The following is a 23,468-nucleotide window of genomic DNA, read 5'->3' as shown; positions in this document are numbered from 1 at the left end:
GCGTCCGGCGGCGACTATCTGGGCAGAGCCAGGGGGGCAGAGTCGGAAGTCGGGAAACTCCGCAAATCCTCAGCCAAAACAGCCGGCGGGGATGTCGGAAGAACGCTGGGAGCCGTGATTCGTTCGCGGCCCTAGTCGCACACGTTGTAGGTGCATATAAATGCCAGGATTTCTGAAAAACGGCAGACGGCTTGCGGAGCCGGGAGCTCACACGTCCGGTCAGTCCGCCATCTTGGCTCCTCCCAATAGTGGTATCTCTTGGTTCTTCGCTTAACCTCATGCGTGCCTCATGACGAGCTCAGCTCGTCATGAGGCACGGTCGCGCTGTGCTCATGACGAGCTGAGCTCGTCATGACCCGCGCGGCGCTCACACACGGGGATAATTCCCCCGCTGTGCTGAGCGTTCTGAGGAAACAGGTGGTTAATAGTGGTATCTCTTGGTTCTTCGCTTAACCTCATGCGTGCCTCATGACGAGCTCAGCTCGTCATGAGGCACGGTTGCGCTGTGCTCATGACGAGCTGAGCTCGTCATGACTCGCGCGGCGCTCACACACAGGGATAATTCCCCCGCTGTGCTGAGCGTTCGGAGGAAACAGGTGGTTAATAGTGGTATCTCTTGGTTCTTCGCTTAACCTCATGCGTGCCTCATGACGAGCTCAGCTCGTCATGAGGCACGGTCGCGCTGTGCTCATGACGAGCTGAGCTCGTCATGACCCGCGCGGCGCTCACACACGGGGATAATTCCCCCGCTGTGCTGAGCGTTCTGAGGAAACAGGTGGTTAATAGTGGTATCTCTTGGTTCTTCGCTTAACCTCATGCGTGCCTCATGACGAGCTCAGCTCGTCATGAGGCACGGTCGCGCTGTGCTCATGACGAGCTGAGCTCGTCATGACCCGCGCGGCGCTCACACACGGGGATAATTCCCCCGCTGTGCTGAGCGTTCTGAGGAAACAGGTGGTTAATAGTGGTATCTCTTGGTTCTTCGCTTAACCTCATGCGTGCCTCATGACGAGCTCAGCTCGTCATGAGGCACGGTCGCGCTGTGCTCATGACGAGCTGAGCTCGTCATGACCCGCGCGGCGCTCACACACGGGGATAATTCCCCCGCTGTGCTGAGCGTTCTGAGGAAACAGGTGGTTAATAGTGGTATCTCTTGGTTCTTCGCTTAACCTCATGCGTGCCTCATGACGAGCTCAGCTCGTCATGAGGCACGGTTGCGCTGTGCTCATGACGAGCTGAGCTCGTCATGACTCGCGCGGCGCTCACACACGGGGATAATTCCCCCGCTGTGCTGAGCGTTCGGAGGAAACAGGTGGTTAATAGTGGTATCTCTTGGTTCTTCGCTTAAACTCATGCGTGCTCATGATGAGCTCAGCTCGTCATGAGGCACGGTTGCGCTGTGCTCATGACGAGCTGAGCTCGTCATGACCCGCGCGACGCTCACACGCGGGGATAATCCCCCTTGCTGTGCTGAGCGTTCTGTGGAAACGGGTGTGGTCGTGACGAGCTCAGCTCGTCATTTCAACTTCAGTTTATTAATGCCAATTCTATCATAATGATGTGAATGTTTAAATAATTCCATGAACATAAAGTACTAAACAATAACATCACAGCGTAACTCAGAAAGTTGGCAAAAAAAAGGAATACAATCGACAGATATGTGCATTTTGACTGAACACAGAAATGACAATTGATCATTTTCTACAAAAATTGATTAAAAAAAATAAGCGAGATAAATTAAATAAACAATGATTTAGTCAAGTGGCTGGTTGATGAGTCTTCTTCTAAGGTGCTGCTCCTGCCAGAGGGGGAGCTCTAGTGAAAGAGGCTTGGAAGGGGTTATGCCCTGAATGATGCTTCCTGGCTGTCCCATCTCTAGGAACAGAAGCCCTCAGCCTCAGGTAGAGCCCTCTGACACATACCCTGTGGTCTGGGAGGGCTGCCCTTGTGTGCTAGGGGCGATGAAACTCCAGGGAGTGCTACTCCCTGTAACATCGCAGAAACATACAAAGGGCAAACCTAACCCCTGTCTTAGAAGTCAGTAAATGTAAATGTAATAGTATTTGTATAGCGCCCGAATCGACCCCCGAAGGGGTATCTCAGGCGCTTGTACGCATACCTCTGTGGAACCTTTCCCGGCTTATTCCCTGTGAGGTGTCCACTCCTGGGCACCCCCAAGGTGAAGCCAGGCATCCCAGCGCTGCTGGGGCTGTTGTGGAGATTAAGCAAGCTATTGCCCAGAGTTGCAGAGTGGGACCCATGATTGGAATAGGCACCGAGGCGAGAATTATCAGGTTCTAGGAAATTGAGCTCAAGACCCGCCGAGGTGGGAATTGAACCCTGGTCCCGGGCTAGACCTCTGCATCAGGGTCTGCCGCTCTAACCATTGAGCCACACTTCTCCACAGTAATTGAGCCCAGCGCGGTCTATGGACCCTGCCACCCTTCCGTATACAGACTTGTGCCCACTGGACTATCAGCCCAACTCTCGTCTGTTATCTACGTGGGGGCTCCACTTTTTCTCAAATACTTGCCTCGTTTATAATGTAACCGCGCCCCACCCTCGGGGTTTACCCCAACACAGGGAGGTAGGAGGTAACGGCGGATACAACTGAAGTAGAATCCATAAGTGAACCTGGAATGCAGTGTAAGATAACACAACCAAGGACCAATGGAGACAAAGGTAAGTACCTGTCATGTTAGGAGGTTTGAGAGCATAGAGTAAGTACACGCAAACTTAGTTTTGTAATGTTTACTGTTAACTCACCACACATAGGCCTGTGGCCTCTGGTGAAAACAAGGAGATGATGGACGGAGCGCTGAAACGTTTCAGACACTCACCCCCAGTCAACTGATCTGGGTTTAATCCATCACCATTCTTTAGCCCACTCTACCATCCCAGTTCAGACATGGCTATATGCAAATCAGTCTGACCCTGTGCCTCATGGGAACAGTCCGGCCCGAATTGCCAAGCCAGGTCCTCCCTGGACCGGAATCAAGCATCCTAGGACCGGTTTCTGGCTATCAGCCGTCTTCATCCAGGATAGCTTGACTCCATTGGACCGGAAAGAAGCATCCTGGGACCGCCAGTGACAGAACCAACACAACTGCTAACCATCACACCCTACAAGCGTGACAATTCAGACTATTTCAGGCCCCCAAAGCTATAAGAATGGCTTGGGCGGCAAGTATTAGTCCATTTTAATGTATATTGAATGAATAAACTATTTGGGTCCTGTCTAATTTAGACAAACAGTGCCACCACATGGCAGCCAGTCATATGTGTCTGTGCTCACAATTAAGTGCTGGTGCTGAGTACCGGAAACCACTGGCTCAAATTAAGCACTTCGGCGGGTTCCATCTACAGAGATGGACGGAGGCAGCAGCAACCCACGGGGCAGATGGTCTGAGTGTCCTGCGAGGTAACGGCCTCCGCTCCTGGTGGATTAGGGTCGGGCCTTGAAGTTATGACATACCCTCACTGTTTTATCCGCCTTGACAGGGTATCATCAACCAGAGAGAGCGGATGTTGTTTGAACATGGGTAAATACAGGGATTTATGCAGATTGTGGTCCCCAGGCCAAGGAGGTCTTCACAGAGTGTTCATTTGAGCTGTCATTTTCCTCATATGGGGCGAGGCCTGGGTAACGTACATTGTGTCTGTTAAATAAGAGGGTCGTTCCAGGTTACCATTATTTTTGAGTAAGGTAAGGGCCTTGCCCAAGCAGGTCAACGTGCAGCACCTCTTGTTTCTGGGGTCGATAGGCCTTGCACCGGTTTGAGGGGATTCATTGAAAGATGGCTGCCTCCTGGAGTTGGGGCGCTCTCAGTCATAAGGGAAAGGCCAGACCATGTGCTGCAGGGCTCCATGAAGCCAGCAATCCAATGAGGGGGTGGGGGGTCTGGGTATGGCTGCAAACAATGCAGAATGAAAGGGCCCGGGTGGGGGGGAGTGTCCGGTAAAGCCAGTCTTTCCCCGGGGCTGCTTTGTGAATGAACAGGCCATAATAATAATAATAATCATACAGAGTTTTATAAAGCGCGAACAGCTACCTCGCGAGGAGGTGTCCCGGCGCTATAGCAACAGTGTTGTGCCCGTTTAGGTAGAGAGCTGGAGTCTAACGTGGTGCCTAGCGTGGTTGGGCAAACAGCCAGGTTTTCAGTAATCGCTTGAAACATGCTTCGGATGGAGCCTGTTGGAGAGCAGGGGGTAGCGAGTTCCATAGTGCCGCCACATTGGCCGAGAAGGTGCGTCCACCTAACCTGGCTCTTTTTGCTCTAGGGGCTGTAATGCGTACACTGTTGTTGGAAGGGGAAAGGACAGTATGAGGGGAGGGGGTGGGATTGTTGGGAGGATAGGAGGGTGGAGGGTCAGCTTCTCAACTCCTTCCCCTTGGGGGCAGTAGGGGAGCAGTTTGATTGAGCCAAGCCCCCTCTTGCATGTTGAGAGTGGACTGGCGGGTTGTGGTTACTCACGCCACAGTAGGACACGATAAGGGTGCAGTGCTTGTAGTAGTTTTGGGGTGGAGAGTCAGATGCAGGTATATCCACCCCTCTGAAGGACAGAGGGGGGTCCAGGGGAAGGGAAGACGGTGTGAAACCTTGGAACAGGACAAAGAAGCTGCAGAAGTGATGAAGAGACTGGGGAATGCAAGGCAGACAGTGAATGACAGTTGAAAGAATGAGGGTGGGGTATGGAGAATTGAGGGTCAATGGTTGACACAAATGGAGAAGTTTGTGGGCACTGAAGAAGTTGATGTTATTGTTAAAGTTGTATTTAAGTTATCAAGATCACTGCATTAACGTGGCCTAAAGTGGCCTTTTACGTTTCATTGTGGAATGGCATGTGATTATTTCAGGAGGCTTCCAGAAAGTTGTTCGGTGGATCCGTGATTTGACGGCCATGGTGAAACTTGCAGATAGGATGGCTGTCCAGACTAGAGATTAGTATGGATTGTCATCCCTTCCTCCTGGATCTTCAGAGAGAGGTCTCCATCCAACCGACCACCTTGCATTCTTGTCCAATTCCCCTAAAATAAGGGACAGTGGTGCTCACTAGCAACCATCCACTCAGATGATGAAATCATGTGCTTTCTACATCTGGCACCCTCCCCCCAATGCTAGCTGGGCAGAGTAATCATCGGAGCCCAGAAGGTCCTGGGCAGAGGGAGTGGATTCCAGCTAAGCAGTGCACCCACTCTCCTCTCCTCCAACAGTACCTGCTGGCCGTGGCCTTTGACCTCTGGTACTGACTGCACAGTACTCGAGCAATGTTCTGGTACTGTCCTTCCTCCTTGAGCCAGGGGCATGCAACTGTTGAAGATGAACAGAAGTGGGCATGCACCGCTCACACCTCCTCGTCACTGAACCTCACGCTGACCCCATCGACTCCTGCGAATATCTCGCACTCTCCATATACAACAGCGCCACACAATTGTGCAAACAACACATCTTCTACTACCCCCCAGGGAAGAACGACTCCTTCATCAACGCCTCATGGAAATCATTACAGCTAATGTTTCCCCCAACTCTAATGACATTTTCCTTGGAGACTTCAATTTGCACTGAAACAACCTCAAGAACCCTCAGGTCAACGCCCTCAAAGACTCCCTTGCTGACCAATCACTTACTCAAACCTGCACACTACCAACACACGCCACGGCGGTCAGGCTTAACTCAATAGATCCATGCGTCTGGTCTGATCACCAGTTTATTACCTTCCTATTACCTGGCACCCACAAGACAAGGCCAGCGCAACCTGTGAAAACGCAACGCTGGGTCAGGGACCCAAAGAGCCTAGATCTGGTGAAGCTGTCTGCATGTTGCGAGGATGACCCCGCCCCAAAAAAAATCTCTCAAATGTCAACGACATTACAGAACACCACAAATCAACTATGTTTGACATACTTGATGATCTAGCCTCGCTAAAGCTAAAAAGATCCCAAATCAAAAACCCCTGGTTCAACGGATCACTCAACAATGAAAGGAGAACCCTCCGGCTGACAGAAAGAAACTGGAGCCAGCAGCCCTCAGCCTCCCAATGAAAACTTCTCTGCCAGACCAGAAATGCCTACAACAGGAACATCCTCAAATCTTAAAGAGTTCTTTAGATCAGAAGTGGAAAACGCTAAGAACAGACCTTGCAAGCTCTTTGAAATGGTCAAACGCCAATCTAACAAACTGGCTAAAACTTCCAAAGAAACCTCAAAATCCCTAATAACCTGTGAGGAGTTCTTTACCTTCTTTACAGCCAAAATTACCTCCCTAGGAAACAAACGTATTTCTGCCACCTACATCCAACCTCCTCCTGCCGGGTCCCATCTCTCTTCTCTCCCCCCAATCAGCACCGAAAAACCAAGCGCACTGGTCCAACTTCAAGTTATATGATGTCATTACATCTCGAAAATTCTATCCTCCTTAAATCCAAATGACCACTTAATGACCCACTCCCCTCCAACAGCTTGGCCGCGACCTCCCAAATTATCATTCCTATTTGGACTACAATAATTAACACCTCCCTAGTACAAGGGTCGATACCTAACTCTCTAAAAGCCGGTCAAGTCGTCTCCATCTTAAAAAAAACAACTTTGAGTCCTGCTACTCCAGACAATTTCAGCCCAATATCCAACTTCTAGCAAAAGCTCTGGAGAAATGTGTGCAACTTCAACCTCAGCCAACATATCAACAACTTTAATCTGCTAGACGAATTCCAGTCCGGGTTCAGGCCTGGGCACAGCACGGAAACTACTATTCTCCATATTGTGGATGATGCCCTCGACGCCCTTGACCAAGGCAAAACATGTCTCCTAATTCTACTGGATTTATCGTCGGCATTCGACACAGTCAACCAAGACAAACTACTTGAACGCCTCAAATTCAGGATGGGAGTAGGGGGAACCATTCTCGAATGGTTTAGATTCTTTCTCTGGAACCGCTCCCAGAGATTCTTAGTCAACAGTATCTGCTCCTTCCCTGATAACGATCGGAGTCCCCCAAGGATCAACTCTTTCCCCAACTCTCTTCAATCTCTACCTTGAACCATTAGCTCAAGTACTACATAACACCAACATCTCCTTCCACATGTATGCCGATGATACCCAGATCTACATCAAAATCCCATCTCTAGAGGAGATCTGCTCTTTTAATGAGGCCCTAAAGCTGACTGTTCAATGGCTCGCCTGCAACCAGCTCAAACTAAATGCACAAAAAACAGAGTTCCTTCTAATCTCCCCCTCTAAAAAAAGTAACACTGACATCTGGGAATGGACCAAGTCGATCACAGCACTAAACTGCACACCGACCGTAGTAGAATCTGTCAAATCTCTCGGAAAAATCCTAGACAGCAACCTGAATATGTGAGACCAGATCAACTCAATGGCTAAAACTGCCAGGTTTCACTTGAGCTACCTGAGGAAACTAAAACCTTTCCTGGACACTTTGGACCTAAAAATGGTAGTCCAGCCATTAGTTATCTCCAGAATCGAATAGGGATGATAAACCCTTTCTGGCCTGCCCAAGATCTCCACGGCCCCTTAAAAGCTTGCCTCAACACCGTCGCCAGACTCTTAACAGGCTCAAAAAAATGTAACCACATCTCACAGCATCTGAAGGAGGATTCCCTCACTGCCGCCCTCCACCAGCACCCCTCATCTTTCTGTAGCCCCCCTCATGAAATCCTCCTCGGATTCCCTCACTACCACCAGTGCCCCTCATCTCTCCATAGCCCCTCCCCCTCGTGATTTTCTCCATGGATTCCCTCAGTACCACCCTTCACCAGTGCCCCTCATCTCTCTGCAGCCCCTCACCCTCATGACCGCCCCCTCGGACTCTACAAAAGTGTTATGCAGTTCCTAATGTAAAAAGCAGGAGGAAGTTATTCAATTATGGGCTCCACATGTTGGTGTGGAGTCACAGAAGGGCGGAGAAGAATCCTCTCCTGTTGGAAAAAGACCCTCACACTCCCAGCCAGCTAGGTGTCTTGCTTCATCATCGGGTCTGCTCCTTATCGGGTCAGCACTGCAATACCCGATCGGCGCCCGTGATGGGGCCTTCCTTGGAGAGATCTTTGGGGCATATTATCAAGGGATTTATCTCCGCTTTTTTGGCTTTAAAAGCCAAGAAAGCGGAGATAAAAGGATCTCCCTATCAGCAACAGGGTGCTAACACGCAAATTCGCATGTTTGCACCCTTTTTCTCTACGCTTCCCCTTGCATCTCTAATGAGATGCAAAGGGGGCGTTCCAGAGAAAAATAATAGGAGAAATGTTGTTAAGCGACATTTCTCCTATTATCAAGGATTGCGCTAACCCTGTTGGTGATAAAAAAAAGCAGCGTTAACCGCGGTTAGCGCTGCTTTTTTTACACCTGGTATTTTCCTGACTTAGCCATGATATCCTGTGGAAGATGGATATCATGGCTAAGTTTGTGAGCCCCTATCATCAAGCTAACGCCAAACTTCGCGAGATTATCGTTGGTTTTCCAGCGATAATCTCTCATTTGGCAGTTAGCGCGAGGATTTTTATCACTTCTGAGATAAACCTTGCTAATAGCAAGTTATCTCTGCGATAATTGCCGGCGATGCTTAGCGTTAAAAAATTTGTTGCTAAGCATCGTTAGCGATAAATATCGCTCATCGTTGGTAATATGCCCCTTTATTCCATATGCCGGTCGGTGAAGTGCGTGTGAGGGCCCTAAATCAGTCTAGGTGATTGTGGTGTGTAGGGAAATAAGTTAAAATAGGGGAGGTGGTCCACTCAAGATAATTTTAATGAACGTGGCCCCTACCCTAGTTAAAAGTAAAACGGGGCGTGTCTCCACTCTAAGGATGTGAAGTTCATACGCTTGCGAAAAAGATAAACATGTTCATTAATCTATTAGACGGCAATTCATCAGGACCAAATAGGATTTACATACACTTTTTGGTGGTGGTCAACAGTGAAGTGAAGTGATGAAGTGACCACCAGTACAGCACCCTAAAAAGTGGTACCTGTTGATCAAGAAAACACAACCCCATTAGGGTCAAGGTTGCACGGCATCAGTACTGGCTGGTGTAGACACTGAGGTGAGACCCTGAGGTGTAGTGTCGGTTACACAGAAGTGTGGGCGGCGGTTGTCTTACCCTCACGCAGCTGGTCCGGTTCGGACTCCCTCCCTGCCGCCCTCCACCAGTGCCCCTCATCTCTCTGCAGCCCCTCACCCTCATGGGTTTAGAAAAGGTCTATAGCCAAGTGACAGAATTATCAAACATTTTGATATTTGGATATAATCAATTAATGACCATCATAAACATGTGAAGTCCAACTGTATTGAAAAACCTACAACGATAAATACTTAAAGATTATAGTTTATTGATATTTGATATATGTATTCAGTGTTTACTTATATATTTTTTTCTCCTTTTTTTGATTGTCTTTTCTAGTGATTGTTGTTATACATGAAAATAGTATTTGCTTTTTTATAACATTAAATTTAAAAACATATTTTTTCTAATATGTTTTTAAATGTAATGCTCCTCGGATTCTCTCATTGCTGCCCTCCACCAATCCCCTCATCTCTACGTAGCACCTCCCCTTCTTGACATCCTCCTCGGATTCCCTCAGCACCACTCTTCACCAGTGCCCCTCATCTTTCAGTAGCCCCGCCCCCTCATGACCTCCTCCTCGGATTCGCTCACTGCCGGCATCCACCAGTGCCACTCACCTCTCCGTAGCACCTCCCCTCGTAACCTCCTTCTCCACGAATTCCCTCACTGCCACCCTCCACCAGCACCCCTCATCTCCTTGTAGCCCCTCCCCCTCATGACCTCAACTTCGGATTCCCTCACTGCCACACTCCACCTGTGCCCCTCATCTCTCCCCGTTCCCTCCCCAAATACCTCTTCCTCGGATTCCCTCACTACCACACTCCACCAGTGTCCCTCATCTCTCCGTAGCCCCTCCCCCAATGACCTCCTACTCTGATTCCCTCACTGCCACCATCCACCAGCACCCCTCATCTCTCCGTAGCCCTTCCCCTCATGACCTCCTCCTCGGGTTCCCTCACTGCCGCCCACCACCAGTGCCCCTCATCTTTCTATAGCCCGTTCCCTTGTGAACTCCTTTTCGAGTTCCCTCACTCCCACCCTTCCCCAGTGCCCCTCATCTCTCCACGACCCCTCTCTCACGTGCATTCCATTTGTTTCATATCACTACTGATACCAATGTAGAGTGTCAGAGCACTTTACATCACACACACATTACACCGAGACAATCAAATCTACATGTGTGAATCAGTGTATAGGAAATGTTGTACAAGGCAATGAGGATTACAAGGTGTAGGAATCACTTCATCCACACTAGTAGGCAGTATATTTTAAGGGTGTTTGGTCTGAAGAAGCACAAACTCGAGATTTAAAGTGTACCATGGTGGTTGGAGTTTCCTTTACTAACAAGAATGTATTTCTACCAAAACTAACCCTTTTAGCTACTATGAGTAATTTCTAAATACTATGTCCCAGAGCTCAGTGCCTGGTGCAGCTGCACTGGTCACACCACCTAAACCGACCCTGCCAGATTTCATCAAAGCATTCCATGGGAACTTTTTTTTAAACTTGGTCTGAACATACACAAAATCAAAGAATGAACATAAACGACCTATAGTATAAGAAGGCTATAATTTTGCATTGTATTTATTGATGTTTTCTTGTTTATACCCAATATCTGCAGGGACTTGGCCCAGAGGAACCAATAGAGACACCAACAAACTACTCCTTGTAATGAATCACCAATGAAGAGAGGAGGTGGTTGGTGTTCTGTAGCAACATTCCTCCTGATCCAGCTCTCAGAACAGAATGCACTACAGAACAACTCCACCACCAAAAAACAACTGAAACAAAACCAAACTGCCCCTAGAGATGAATCACCAATGAAGAGAGGGGTTGGAGGGTGCTCTGGTGCTCTGTAGCAGCATTCCTCCTGATCCAGCTCTCAGTACAGCAGTAACTACAGAACAGCTACACCACCAACAAACAACTGAAACAAAACCAAACTACCCGTTGAAATGAATCACCAGTGAAGAGAGGGGGTGGACGGTGTTCTGTAGCAGCATTCCTCTTGATCCAGCTGTCGTTACAGAAAAAACTACAGAACAACTACACCACCAACAAACAACTGAAACAAAACCAAACTACCCCTTGAAATGAATCACCAGTGAAGAAAGGGGGTGGACGGTGTTCTGTAGCAGCATTCCTCCTGATCCAGCTCTCAGTACAGAAGAAACTACAGAACAACTGCATTGCCAACTAACAACTGAAACAAAACCAAACTACCCCTTGAAATGAATCACCAGTGAAGAGAGGGGGTGGACGGTGTTCTGTAGCAGCATTCCTCTTGATCCAGCTGTCGGTACAGAAAAAACTACAGAACAACTACACCGACAACAAACAACTGAAACAAAACCAAACCACCCCTTGAAATGAATCACCAGTGAAGAGAGGGGGTGGACGGTGTTCTGTAGCAGCATTCCTCCTGATCCAGCTGTCGGTACAGAAAAAACTACAGAACAACTACACCCCCAACAAACAACTGAAACAAAACCAAGCAACGCTTTGAAATGAATCACCAATGAAGAGAAGGGGTGGATGGTGTCTGTGGCAGCATTCCTCCTGATCCAGCTCTTAGTACAGCAGAACCTACACTACAGAAACCTACACCAACAACAAACAACTGAAACAAAACCAAACTGCCCCTTGAAATGAATCCCCAGTGAAGAGAGGGGGTTGGTGGTGATCTGTAGCAGCATTCCTCCTGATCTAGCTCTCAGTACAGAAGAAACTACAGAACAACTGCACCGCCAACAAACAATCACCTCTGCAGTAACAAAAACAAAAATATTTCTGTGGCACTAGAGAACAAATCCATTAACCCAAGTTGAATTTGAAACCAATCACTACTACAGAAAAAAAACTGACAACTGATATTAACCACTGGAAAGGAAATTTGTAAGTCATTAATGTAATCAAAAATCAATCAACACTGAAGAAACAAGGCCAGAAATATCTCTACCACTTGAATGGATACAGTTCAACCGCTGATCTGAAATCAATCAACCCTTCAGGACAAGAGACCTAAGATATGATTTCGGAAATCATTAAAAACATGGTTGTTCCCCACTCTGTAACTTTTCGCGCTTGTAAGTCTCCCTGATCTCTCTGTCGGTTTCTGGTTGCGCTGGGACGCCTCGTCACTGGGGCAGCCAGGCACATTACAAATCCTGTATAAATAAATAAATACATAAATAAATATGACATCCCCCACTAGAGAGGGAATTCTAAAGCCATTACCCCAACATTGATCTGAAAATAACCACCATTGTAGGCCCAAGGCCAGACATACCACTTGAACCACCACAGAGCAAAGTCCAAGGCCCCAACCCTGATACTGATCTAAAACTAGTCAGCACTGCAGCCACAAGACCAAAGAAGCCACCCTGGGCAGACAGTCTCATGTAAAACCAGCAAGGCGCGGACAATGCAGACCCGAAAAAGACACTATTGACTACTGACTGGCCTTTCAGACTTGCGTCCTGTGGTGGTACATATGGCACAGTTAGCTGCTGTGAGGGTAGATTTCCACCTCTACTGAGATGAGTAAATATGACATTATACCAAGAACGTCAGCTGCTTGTCATACTCTCGTCTTGTGCCACAAACCAGTTCTGACATTCAGATGTTCTGTTTCTAGACACTGTCTCTCATATGTCTTTATACTATCTTGAATTAAGGTTTTTCTAGGGTTAAAATTAGAACTTGTTTGAGAAATTTAATCAAGAACATTGTCAAATTTGGAAGACTGCTGAGTGGGTGACACCAAACAGGAGATCACAGGTCCACAGTTTATTACAGGAAACATCATGATTGACATTGGCACATTATGGACGATGGGTCCATACTTTTTGTGTCACATTGTGTAAATAAAGTTTTTATTGCAAGCAGTGTTCCAAGGTAATAGTCCATGTAGACAACAGAACTAGAAACAATTATCAAAGCTGGAAATATGTAATTTATTGACTCAATCTATTCTTTTTGGAACTTAAGGTAGGTTCTCAATTACATTTTCCCAAGTTAAGGTTTGTGGTGCATAACAGAGCAACTGGATTGGATGGATCCTAAACGCGCCAGTTGACTGCTGTTCGCCAACTCTGGACGACCGACTGATGACGCTGGTGGATTGTGCGTTAGGGGTCTCTTGGTATCTGAAGAACATGCTCTGTCTGCTTTCAGCTGCCATCAAATCATTCATGGGAGAATTCTACAAAATCTTTCGAAGAGGCCAGGTCCACCTCCGCATTCCGTGGATGTCAAATTGTTGCTCATCACCAGGGGCAGGTTTATCGGAGAGAACGTTAAGAAGGAATTTGTTGATCCTTCTCAGGGTGAGGTTCTGTTTGTAAATGGAAACCCTCAAAGAAATATAAGACCTCAACATACTAGTCTTCTGGGTGCAGGTTACAACCAAGCTCTGCAAAATTTTTGACTATTATCTTATCAATTTATTTATTTATTTACTCTACCTCCCACGCTGCATCCACATCTTTAACAACAAGGGGTGGTGATGGACAGAGTTTCTGAAATAAGCAGAATACTCTCACCCAGTCAAGAGATCAGGGCTAGATCCAACACCGTTTTTTAGCTCACTGCACCATCCCAGTTCAGAACCTGGCTATATGCAAATTAGTCTGTTCCTGTCCCAGTGCATGATGGGAACAGGGCAAACCAAACTACCAAGCCAATTCTTACACTGGGAAGCAAACAAGCTTCCGGGGACCGGTTTCTGGCATTTCAGCCGTCGTCGGCCCGGCTTGCTTGAATCCTGATGGTGCAATGAGCAAGGGACTCACATCTGAGTATACCCTTCCACGCTTAGGGTGGACAAAATATTTAACAACAAGGGGTGGTGATGGACAGAGTTTCTGAATTAAGCAGAATACTCTCACCCAGTCAAGAGATCAGGGCTAGATCCAACACCGTTTTTTAGCTCACTGCACCATCCCAGTTCAGAACCTGGCTATATGCAAATTAGTCTGTTCCTGTCCCAGTGCATGATGGGAACAGGGCAAACCAAACTACCAAGCCAATTCTTACACTGGGAAGGAAACAAGCTTCCGGGGACCGGTTTCTGGCATTTCAGCCGTCGTCGGCCCGGCTTGCTTGAATCCTGATGGTGCAATGAGCAAGGGACTCACATCTGAGTATACCCCGGTATTTGCCATTCATTCCTATGGGCCTGGAGGCCCATCGGAATGAATGTCAATTACCGAATCGGTAATTACTGATTCGGTAAATACCGAAAAATTCAAGGGTGGCAGGGTGTCACTTTGACACCCTGTTGCACCCCTGATTAGTGCTGATGTGCACATGTGGCATACATACATGCCCGTCTGTCACATGGCACAGGTGTAAATGCACATTTATGCATTTACATAGGAATTCCTTATTTACCACCAACTAATAGTTGATGGTAAATAACGAATTCTTAAAGCCCAGAAGCACTGTTTTCAGTGCTTCCTACATCTTATTAACCGATTCGGTAAATACGTAATCGGTAAATGATGATTCGGTAAATACCGATTCAGTAAATACCGATTCGTTATTTACCGAATCGGTAAAATAGCCTCCTACATAGGAAATGGCTTTTACCAGTCGGTAATGGCCGATTTCGGCAGTTACCAACCAGTTGTAGCCTACCTACATCTGACCCCTAGTCTCTATTTATAGGGGTATGGAGTTCCTATATCCCAATGCCCAGGACATATTGTTTGGGGTCCAGGCCAACAAGTGTATTTTGTCCTTGGGACAAGTAGGCCCAACCCCAGAAGCACAAACCCTTTGGCTGCCACTTTACCGTACATTATGCATCGGGGAAGGGGATTGTCTGAAGTAAACATCTGTGTCAGTATGTTAATGCTGTTTGAATTTGTGTTTATGGTTCATTAATGCAAAGCCTTTGTTTTTAGGGTGTGTTTTCTAAGAAAATGTTGTCAGCTTCCACTATACTACTGACATAAGCTGTAATTTGTTAACATTCATCCAGTGAAGAAAAAAAAATTGACATATCAGTTCATGAAAATTGGTACAAACCTAACCAGTCAGGAGGATGCTTGTTTGAGGTCACTTAGGGGGACCTCTGGTTATGAAGACAGAAGGGGGATGTCCAGTCTGTTGGGGAGCCCTCAAGAACTGCACAGCCTGTCACTGATGAAACCTTTGGGTGGGAAACTCAGCTGGACAGGAAACAGCTGGCAAAAAGCTGACGTTGCTACTGTGTTTCAGCAAACACCAAATACTATTGGGAAGATGTCAACCAAACGGTGCTTAAATCGATGGTGAACTCTTCCTTCTTCCAGCTTGTAGTTTCTAAAGAATTTATTGAGAGCTCCGCGTTACGAGGTAATTCCAAAATCAATGACTGCCCCCTTAAAAAGGTAAACGCCGTTTACAATGCGGTGTTTACACCGCACGACCTTTACCACGCTGCCATTACAATGCAAGTCATTACTACGACTTGCGCTGGATGGCGCTGTTGGTTAAGGAATATTGTGATTTTCTATTCCAACACCTTCCCTACTGTTACGTGGGCTGGAGTTGGAATAGAAAATTATAATAATCCTCAATACGCGCCTTCCAACGCAAGTCGTTGTAACGACTTGCGTTGTAAAATCCGCGATGTAAAGTACCGCGATCAAAATGATCGCGTTGTACTATCATACTTCCCCTTAAAAAACTCACTCTGTATCACCGCCAAAACTACACTGCATGCTTAATGCAATGTCAACAATGTAAACAACACACTGTAAAATAGCGCTGCTGGCCAGCTACCGAATCACGAAATTTGCTACTCCAAAGTGCTTGATCCTCTGTTGCAAATTCCAACCTCAAATCATACCATTCGACACTACACCCTGTAGCAGTAATAATTAAAGCTCACACGGTCTTCACCAATGCATGCGACGTTTACAGAAACAAATGAAGGACTCTATGTTTCAGTGCCATCTTAGATTAGTCAAAATGCTGCTGTCAAAGCAAACTACTGACACAGACTACATGTGTGTCAAGATATCACGTGATGCCACATTTACAAAACTCAATACTGCCACCACAGTGATCCAATGATAACTAGTATTCACTAAAGGTCTAAAAATATGAAAATGATGCCCCAAAAGTTAACGACGCCATCTGTAGTCAAAATAAGTGTAACTGACAACAACTGAAGTGAAAAAGACCTGCCAATTACTCACTACTGTGAACGAAAGACTACTCACTCAAAATCCGTAGATAAAACACGTAAACACTATAAATTGCGGGGCAAGGTGCTATTCGAACTGCACACCAGTCGTTTAGATGAAAAAATGACAGAGAAGCGAAGGGTTAGAAAACACAGTCCAGAAAATACGCTACACAACTCAACCAAAGTTTCTCAAGGAAACGCTTTCTGGCATCTCGGGACCCGCAAAGTGTCCTGCGAAGATAAGTAACCTATTCACAAATGCCCAAGATGCACTGTGCCGCACTGCCCTTAGTTGCCATGTGTAAGGGTGCATTGAGGGGACGTTCCACACACACGGCTCCAGAAACCCTGAGACAGCCTGGAGCACCGGTCTGTAGACTTATGGAAAGCTGTGGTGGCCTGAAGAATCCCGCAAGATATTTCCGCACTCAGTATGAACACTTTCTTCACCCTCCCTTCAAGCCATTTTATTAATTCCCAACGAAAGACAACTGTCTAAAAGCATGCGAACTCTCAGTCAGGTTGGGGGGGAGAAGGAAATGCTACAAGCAGCTGAACAAGCTTAAGGCCACTATTTGCGCGTGAAACGTAAACATTTGGACAAACGTTACCTACATGCATGGGGCACGCTCGCTCCAGTTCGCGCTCATACAAAAAAAATCTTTTCTCTTTGTAGTCCGTCCCAGACTTACTGCTGGCGTAAAAAGTTTATCATCTTCTTTATGGGGCCATCTGTTTTGCCCCTTAAAAAAGATAAGAAACCTTTTACCACAGCAGTAAGTCAAGGATTGGATTGGATTATAGCAACGCCCTGTTTTTGGCAGCTCCTGAAGCTACCATCAATATCCTGCAACGGGTGCAAAACGCAGCAGCCAGGATGCTCTCGGGTGCCTCAAGGAGATCTTCGGCCAGACCGGTCTGGAGAACACTTCACTGGCTGCCAATACGCGAAAGAGTTATCTTCAAATCGCTATGTATCACCCGTAAGGCTCTTCAGGGTAAAGGACCCCCGGTTCTCAGGAGCCTGATTTGCCCCTATAAATCTGCCCGGGCTCTCCGGTCGGACTTCGGAAACTTGGCCAAGGTTCCCAGAGTTAGGAAGGCACACACAGGAGGATGCCGTTTTACGGTAAATGCGGCAAAAAATTGGAATTCTCTCCCCAGTCGGATCCGTACCAAACCCTGTTATCTTAAGTTTCGAAAGTCCCTTAAAACTTTTCTTTTTCCCAAGGACCCCTAAGTAATGGTACCCTCCTCAGTTTGTTTTTTTGTTCTATTTTTGTTAGCGCTGGGACGCTCTTGGGCAGCCATGCGCTTTATAAATCAAATTTCATTTCATTTTCATTTCAAGGAAGCCAGTCTGAAAAGGACGGGGCTAAAAGAGAAAAGAGTACGTCACTGGGACCTCTTTTCCAATGGCTGGCCACCGATTAGCATAAACGGTGACGCCAGCCAATGAAAAAGAGGGGTGGGGCTTAACCTTTACTAGTGAAACTACCTCTAAAGCATTAAATCTCGCGCGCTCGACTGCGCATGTGCGCAGCCGACAACAGCTCGACCTAAAAAGGGTGTGAGGATGAATGTATGACCAATACGTCTGATAAAAAATGTCCAAACAGTCTTTAGCCATGCGCTATTACAACGCTGAGGTCTGGACTGAATCATGATGTCCTCTCCAATGCCAGGTGGGCTTCAAAAAAGCATCAGCAGAGTTGAGCAAGAGTTTGGGTTTAACTTCCTAATTTAAAAATATATGTTGCATTAAGTGGTTTTTGTGGACCTAAAATCCGCATTCATTAGCAGCCCTCACATTCAATACTGGGCTGCCTCATCAAGCCTTGGTATCTGTAAAGATTTGGTGTCTATTCTGATGTGGTTACTCAGACATATTGGTGCAAGCTTTTGTGGTCCTGATGGTAAAACAACAAAACTAAAAGTAAATCAAGGTGTTCGCCAAGGTTGTGTTTTGGCTCCTACTCTGTTTACATTATTAATCAATGGTTTAGTTAACCCCTTAACTGCGCCGAACGTTCAGCACCTGTGCGGAACATTCTTTTGAGCGGACGGGGCAGCGACGGCCAACAGGCGTGCGCAGCACTACAAAGGTAGTGCACGCGACGGCCGTTGGTCGTCAGTAGCAGCCATGAGGTTAATTAGCTCAGCAGATGCGCCAGCGATGCACCTCAGGGGGGAGGGGTGGGAATGTTCACACTTTTATTTGGTGGGGACATTTTACTAGTTTCATAAACCCCAGTGGGTGCAAAAACACGTATAAGATAAATTGGAGTCTTATTGCAATCATCAAGATTTTTAATCCTCATACTCTTTTGTGGCAAATTGACTGTGAATGAGGTAGTAACTGACAGTGTTTCATATTTTGATCATATAGGGGTGAGACTTAGTTCAAATAGAAAAAGGGATAAGAAAATACAAAAAGAGTACAATGCTTTCACAGAGGGCCGGTGACATAATTAGATTTGCATTTAAACTGGAAGGCAGAGGTGTTTCTTCAGCTATATATTTTTATAACACGTGGGATTTTGCAATCCCTGTGTAAAAACCCATCTCTTAGTAATTTATAATCAGTGACGTGGGACGCACCCAGGGGCCATTATAAAGAAACTACAAGCCTCATTTATGAGAAGTGATGCATTGCTGCGTGAAAGCAGCGATGCGTCACTTCTCAGTGCGTACTCCTTGCGTCATACCTGATGCGTCATATTTATAATATGACGCATCATGTCGCAAGGAGTCACAGATACGTCAGTATTTCTGACGTACCTGTAGGCGCAAAAGTGACGCATTGCTGGAGTGTACCACAAAAGTGACACAACTCCAGCAATGTGTAATTTCACATCGGCAAGTCCCATGTTGTTAGTGCCTGCGTCAGTCTAACGCCTGCCGTGAAGCAGGCGTAAGATTTTGACGTATAAGCGGCCAAGAAATGGTGCAGTGAAATCTCATAGATATCACTGTGTCACTTCCATGACCCTTTCTTGCGTCAAAACGCCCCCTTGCATACATTATACCTGGCGCAGGGGTTTACAAAGTGATGCATCTACCTAGATGCATCACTTTGAAAATATGGCGCAACGAGGCGCATTTTTTGCGCCACTGGTGCGTCACAAAAAGTGATGCACCGGTGGCGTAAAAGTGACACACAGCCTCATAAATGAGGCCCTATATATTCACTAATCTGTAAAAACGTATTGCAGTCGAGTCCTGACATCACAGTGCCTGCTGTGAGAGCCAGCTGCCCAGGGATCAGCAGGCTAGGCCACAAAGCATAATTAAAGCAGCGATTTAAAGAATGAAACTAAATGTGTACAGTAACAAGCAGAAAGGAGATATTTGGCAACATGTTTATTTTTTGCACCTAGGATATTATAGAAAAGTAAAAATCTTTCTGCATGTTTCTACATATTCTGAAATTCTGCACCTCTTTTTTTTCTTTAAAAACTGCCTTGTAAAAAAAGTATTCAAATATCTTTGTGTTACAAATATCTAACAACTTTTTTGAGTTGTTTAATTTTGCACTAGACATTTTATTTTTGTTCTTCATGTTTGCAAACAAGCTCTCTCTTTCATATGAAAGAGCTTACTACCAAGGAATTAAGTGGTTTATGGGAAAGATGATGGTGTGACCATGTATTATAAGGAATAAAATACCCCCTTCCATACATTAGGATCTTGCAAGTCGCCTCATAATTCCATAACCATGAAGGAACATGACCTTCGCCCTTCTTCCTCAATAGACTCATAGAACTCCTCTGTGACTCGCAAGATCCTTACAATGTACAGCAGGAGGTCACTTTATCCCGTATATAAGGCACAGGCTGTTTCCGCCGCATGCTACGGGGAGAACAATGGGAGGATGGTCATATAGTAACTTTACACAAGACAGCAAATAAATACATTTATCTCTTAAATGCTGGGACGACCCGTTAAAATGCATGCTTTGCTTCTCTAGTGCAGTGGATGTCAACTGGGGATAGGCAAAATTTGCATATTTTGCTGTGTAAAATTTTGCCAAAATGAGACGAAATCGAGCATGATTACTCAAAATGCAAATATATCATCTTCTGTTATACTTTAGCACAAAATGCGTGCTTGCAAACATTTTTGCTGCAAGAATGCTTTAAAAAAAGGCACCAGGTGGCCAAGATGTCGGCCTGATCGGACGTGCCTTGTGTGGCTCCCCGGCCCTGATCCCCTTAGCACGGTACCACAAGCTGAGGTACCCCCAAAACCCCGAATCCAACCTGCTCTGCTGAGAGGCGCCTCCTCGTGACACCCCCTTGGCTGATTATCGGGGCTGTCGAGGCCCCCACCGCCCGCTGCGGTATCCACTGACGAGGCCGGGAGCCCGGCATCATGGCGGCGCGAGGATAAGTTTCCCAGACGGACCTGACAGAGAGAGAGGGCGCCGCAGGCTCCCAGCGTGATCCGGCCGGAGTCGGAGTGTGCTGTCCGGGCCCAGGAGACGGCCCCTTCGCTGATGCCTGGCGATCCCTGCTCTGAGACGCCGCAGGAAGGTGAGGCGGATCCCCGCAACTCTACCCCCCGGCTTCAGGCCTATACGGCGATCGACCGGGACCCCCTCCGGCGAGAGCGGACCCGAAAGACTCTGCCGCACCTGCCCTGCTGGCTGCCCGCAAAGCGCACCCTGGCTCGGCTCTCCCTCCGGGAGCCGGGCGCTGCCAGAAGACATCGCTTCGAGATCGCGATAATGCCCGACGGGGCTGCCTGCTGAAACCGGCTCCTTCACCTCGCCGCACTTGAGCCCCCGGCGCGGGGCCTAGCTCGGCAGCGCCGGATCACCCAGCCGGCGCGCTTGGGGAGGCCCCCCGTCCCACGCTTCTGCCTCGCACTTCCTCCCCTACCTGGGACCTCATTCTGTCCAGGATCATCGCCCTGGGGCCGGGACTGCGTCGGCTGCTGCTGGCTCCTCTGCGGGTCCCGCACCACCCCTGCTGCATCGACGCGGGGCCTGCGCCTGCCGGCGAGCTGGGAGGCCGGGGTGCTTGACGGACCCGCCCGGTGGCGCCGACGCCTGGGCCCCACCACAACGCGGCTTGTGCCTGTCGCCCCCTGTCTGCCGAGGACCTGAGAGCCACAGCGCGGCCCACGAGACTCCGGCCATCCAGAGGCCCGCCCTGCCGCCGGGGCCTTCCAGACTTGCACCCCTGGGGCCTGCTGTGGGCCCTGAGCGTGGCGCTCGAGGATCGGCCGACCTGACGCCCGATCCCCTGGACTGGGGCCGCTCTCGTATACCTGGGGGGCATCACCGGCCCTAGGGCCTATGAAGTCTGACGCACAGATGCCACTTCATTGACGGTCCCTCCTTCACCGTACACACTGACAGGACCACCCTGGCCTCGCTGCCCACAGCGACCTACACGTCTCTCCCACCGTCCATGCCCTGGGATTGGCACGGACCTCCTGCGCGGACTCCCCGCCCAACCTAGATACGCCGCCTGCGGAACGTCCGAGTCCGGTTGCCGAGAAGCTCCATCCGGCCCGGACACCTTCTCTGCGACCACGCCGGCGGCCGCGCCCAGCCACGCGGCCCTCGCGACCCGCGGATTGCCGCCTGCACCCCGCTTCCCCCCTGTCTGTATTTGCGGACCTCAGGCTTGACCACCATGGCTCACTCCAACCGCAAAGGAAATCGGAACATTGTGGACTTAATGCAAAAATCTGCACCGAAAGCGGAGAAGGCCCAAACGGCTGCCTCCCCAAAGCCTCAGCCGGGCCCCCAGAATCAAGAGGATGATGCCACCCCCATCACCAATGCCTTCCTGGCCTCCCTCTTCAACACCTTGTGAGAGGACTTCCAAACCCTGAAACAGGAACTCGCAGGGGAGCAGCGGGAGCTGCGTCGAGACCTGGATGGTCTGGGGGGGCGGGTGGCTTCGGTGGAGGAGGCGGACAACGCGCGCAGCATGGAGGTGGAGAGACTGCAGCAAGAGATCCTTCGGCTTCAGGACCAGCAGGTGGACCTGCAATCACACTCCGAAGATCTCGAGAACCGTTCCAGGCGGAACAACATCAGAGTCCGCGGAGTCCCATTGAAAGCCGAACAGCCTAATCTGGTTGAATACCTACAAGAACTGTTCAGGGACGTTTTGGGTGAGCCCCACGACTTCACGATAAGAATCGACAGGGCGCTCAGAGTGGGCCTGGCTCGCCGCGCCCCGGCCCCCCCGCCGGACATCCTGGCTTTTCTCCCGGATTTTCCCATCAAAGAACGCCTCCTCCGAGAGGCCCGTGGTAAACAGCCTATCCAATTCCGTGGCGTGCCCGTGGCTCTCTTTCAGGACCTTTCCCCCATCACACTGCAGAAACGCAAGTCTTTTCGGATAGCGACCAACTTCTTAAGAGACAATGGTATACCCTATTCCTGGGGTCACCCGTTCCCGCCTGATCTTTAAGTGGAAGGGTTCGCTCCATCAACTCAGGTCGCTTCGAGACACATGCGCCCTCCTGAACATTGAAATGCCGGAGGGATCCGGATCCAGGAGCTTGTCCTCACACAGATCACAAGATGACTCACCCCGGCGGCCAGGGGACGGCTGGCAGATGGTGCACCGGAGACGTTCCCCGAGGACTGTCTCAAGGCCGGATCCTGCTACGGTCGCACAAGAACGTGAAGCAGCGGTGCAGGAGGTAGCGGACAATACAGCGACGGATCAGTAAGATACTGTAACTCTGGGGGTTTTCCTTCACGCTGCAATCTCCTGGGGTAACAGGTCGGGGAGCCGCCAATTCGGCCGCTGCCATGGGACCCTTACTTATGACTTTCTACGGACCTGTGTCACACACAATTAGGCCCGAGACTCTAACTAGTTCAAAGTTTGGGGACTGTTATGGGGATGTTTCTGGGGAGGGGGAGGGGGGTGATGTGGGGACTGGGGATGCCCACCATGTTGGGATTAGGGGGTCTCCTTGGGGTTGGGGGGAAGGGGGGACATGGGGGAGGGAGGGTGTTGTGGGTGGGGCACGGGACACGGGGGTGGGGACCAGTATGCCAGGGGATCTACACACAGATCACACGCTAACCATGTTTTTTCATTTGCTGCTGCGCCCAGTGCTGTTGTACTCGCTTGTTCCCGTCCCTTCATATGATGGCTGACACACTTAAGGTACTGTCCCTCAATGTCAAGGGCCTCAACAATCCAATTAAACGGAGGGCGGTTATCTCTTAT

The 23,468-nt window shown here is 48.6% G+C and overlaps 1 protein-coding gene across 1 annotated transcript in view; it reads left to right on the top strand.

Annotated features, from left to right (window-relative positions):
* Positions 1–13,069, top strand: part of LOC144772230 (cystathionine beta-synthase-like) — a 175,312-nt gene extending 162,243 nt beyond the window's left edge. The window contains exon 13 of the mRNA XM_078656382.1: positions 10,702–13,069. The gene's annotated coding sequence lies outside the window, so the exon portion shown is untranslated. The remainder of the gene's footprint in view (positions 1–10,701) is intronic.
* Positions 13,070–23,468: the final 10,399 nt, after the last annotated feature.

The sequence above is a fragment of the Lissotriton helveticus genome, chromosome 8, assembly GCF_964261635.1.
Source record: "Lissotriton helveticus chromosome 8, aLisHel1.1, whole genome shotgun sequence".
In the NCBI taxonomy this organism is placed as follows: Eukaryota; Metazoa; Chordata; class Amphibia; order Caudata; family Salamandridae; genus Lissotriton; species Lissotriton helveticus.
The sequence above is the reverse complement of the archived record's forward strand: the minus strand, read 5'-3'. Positions and strand labels throughout refer to the sequence as shown.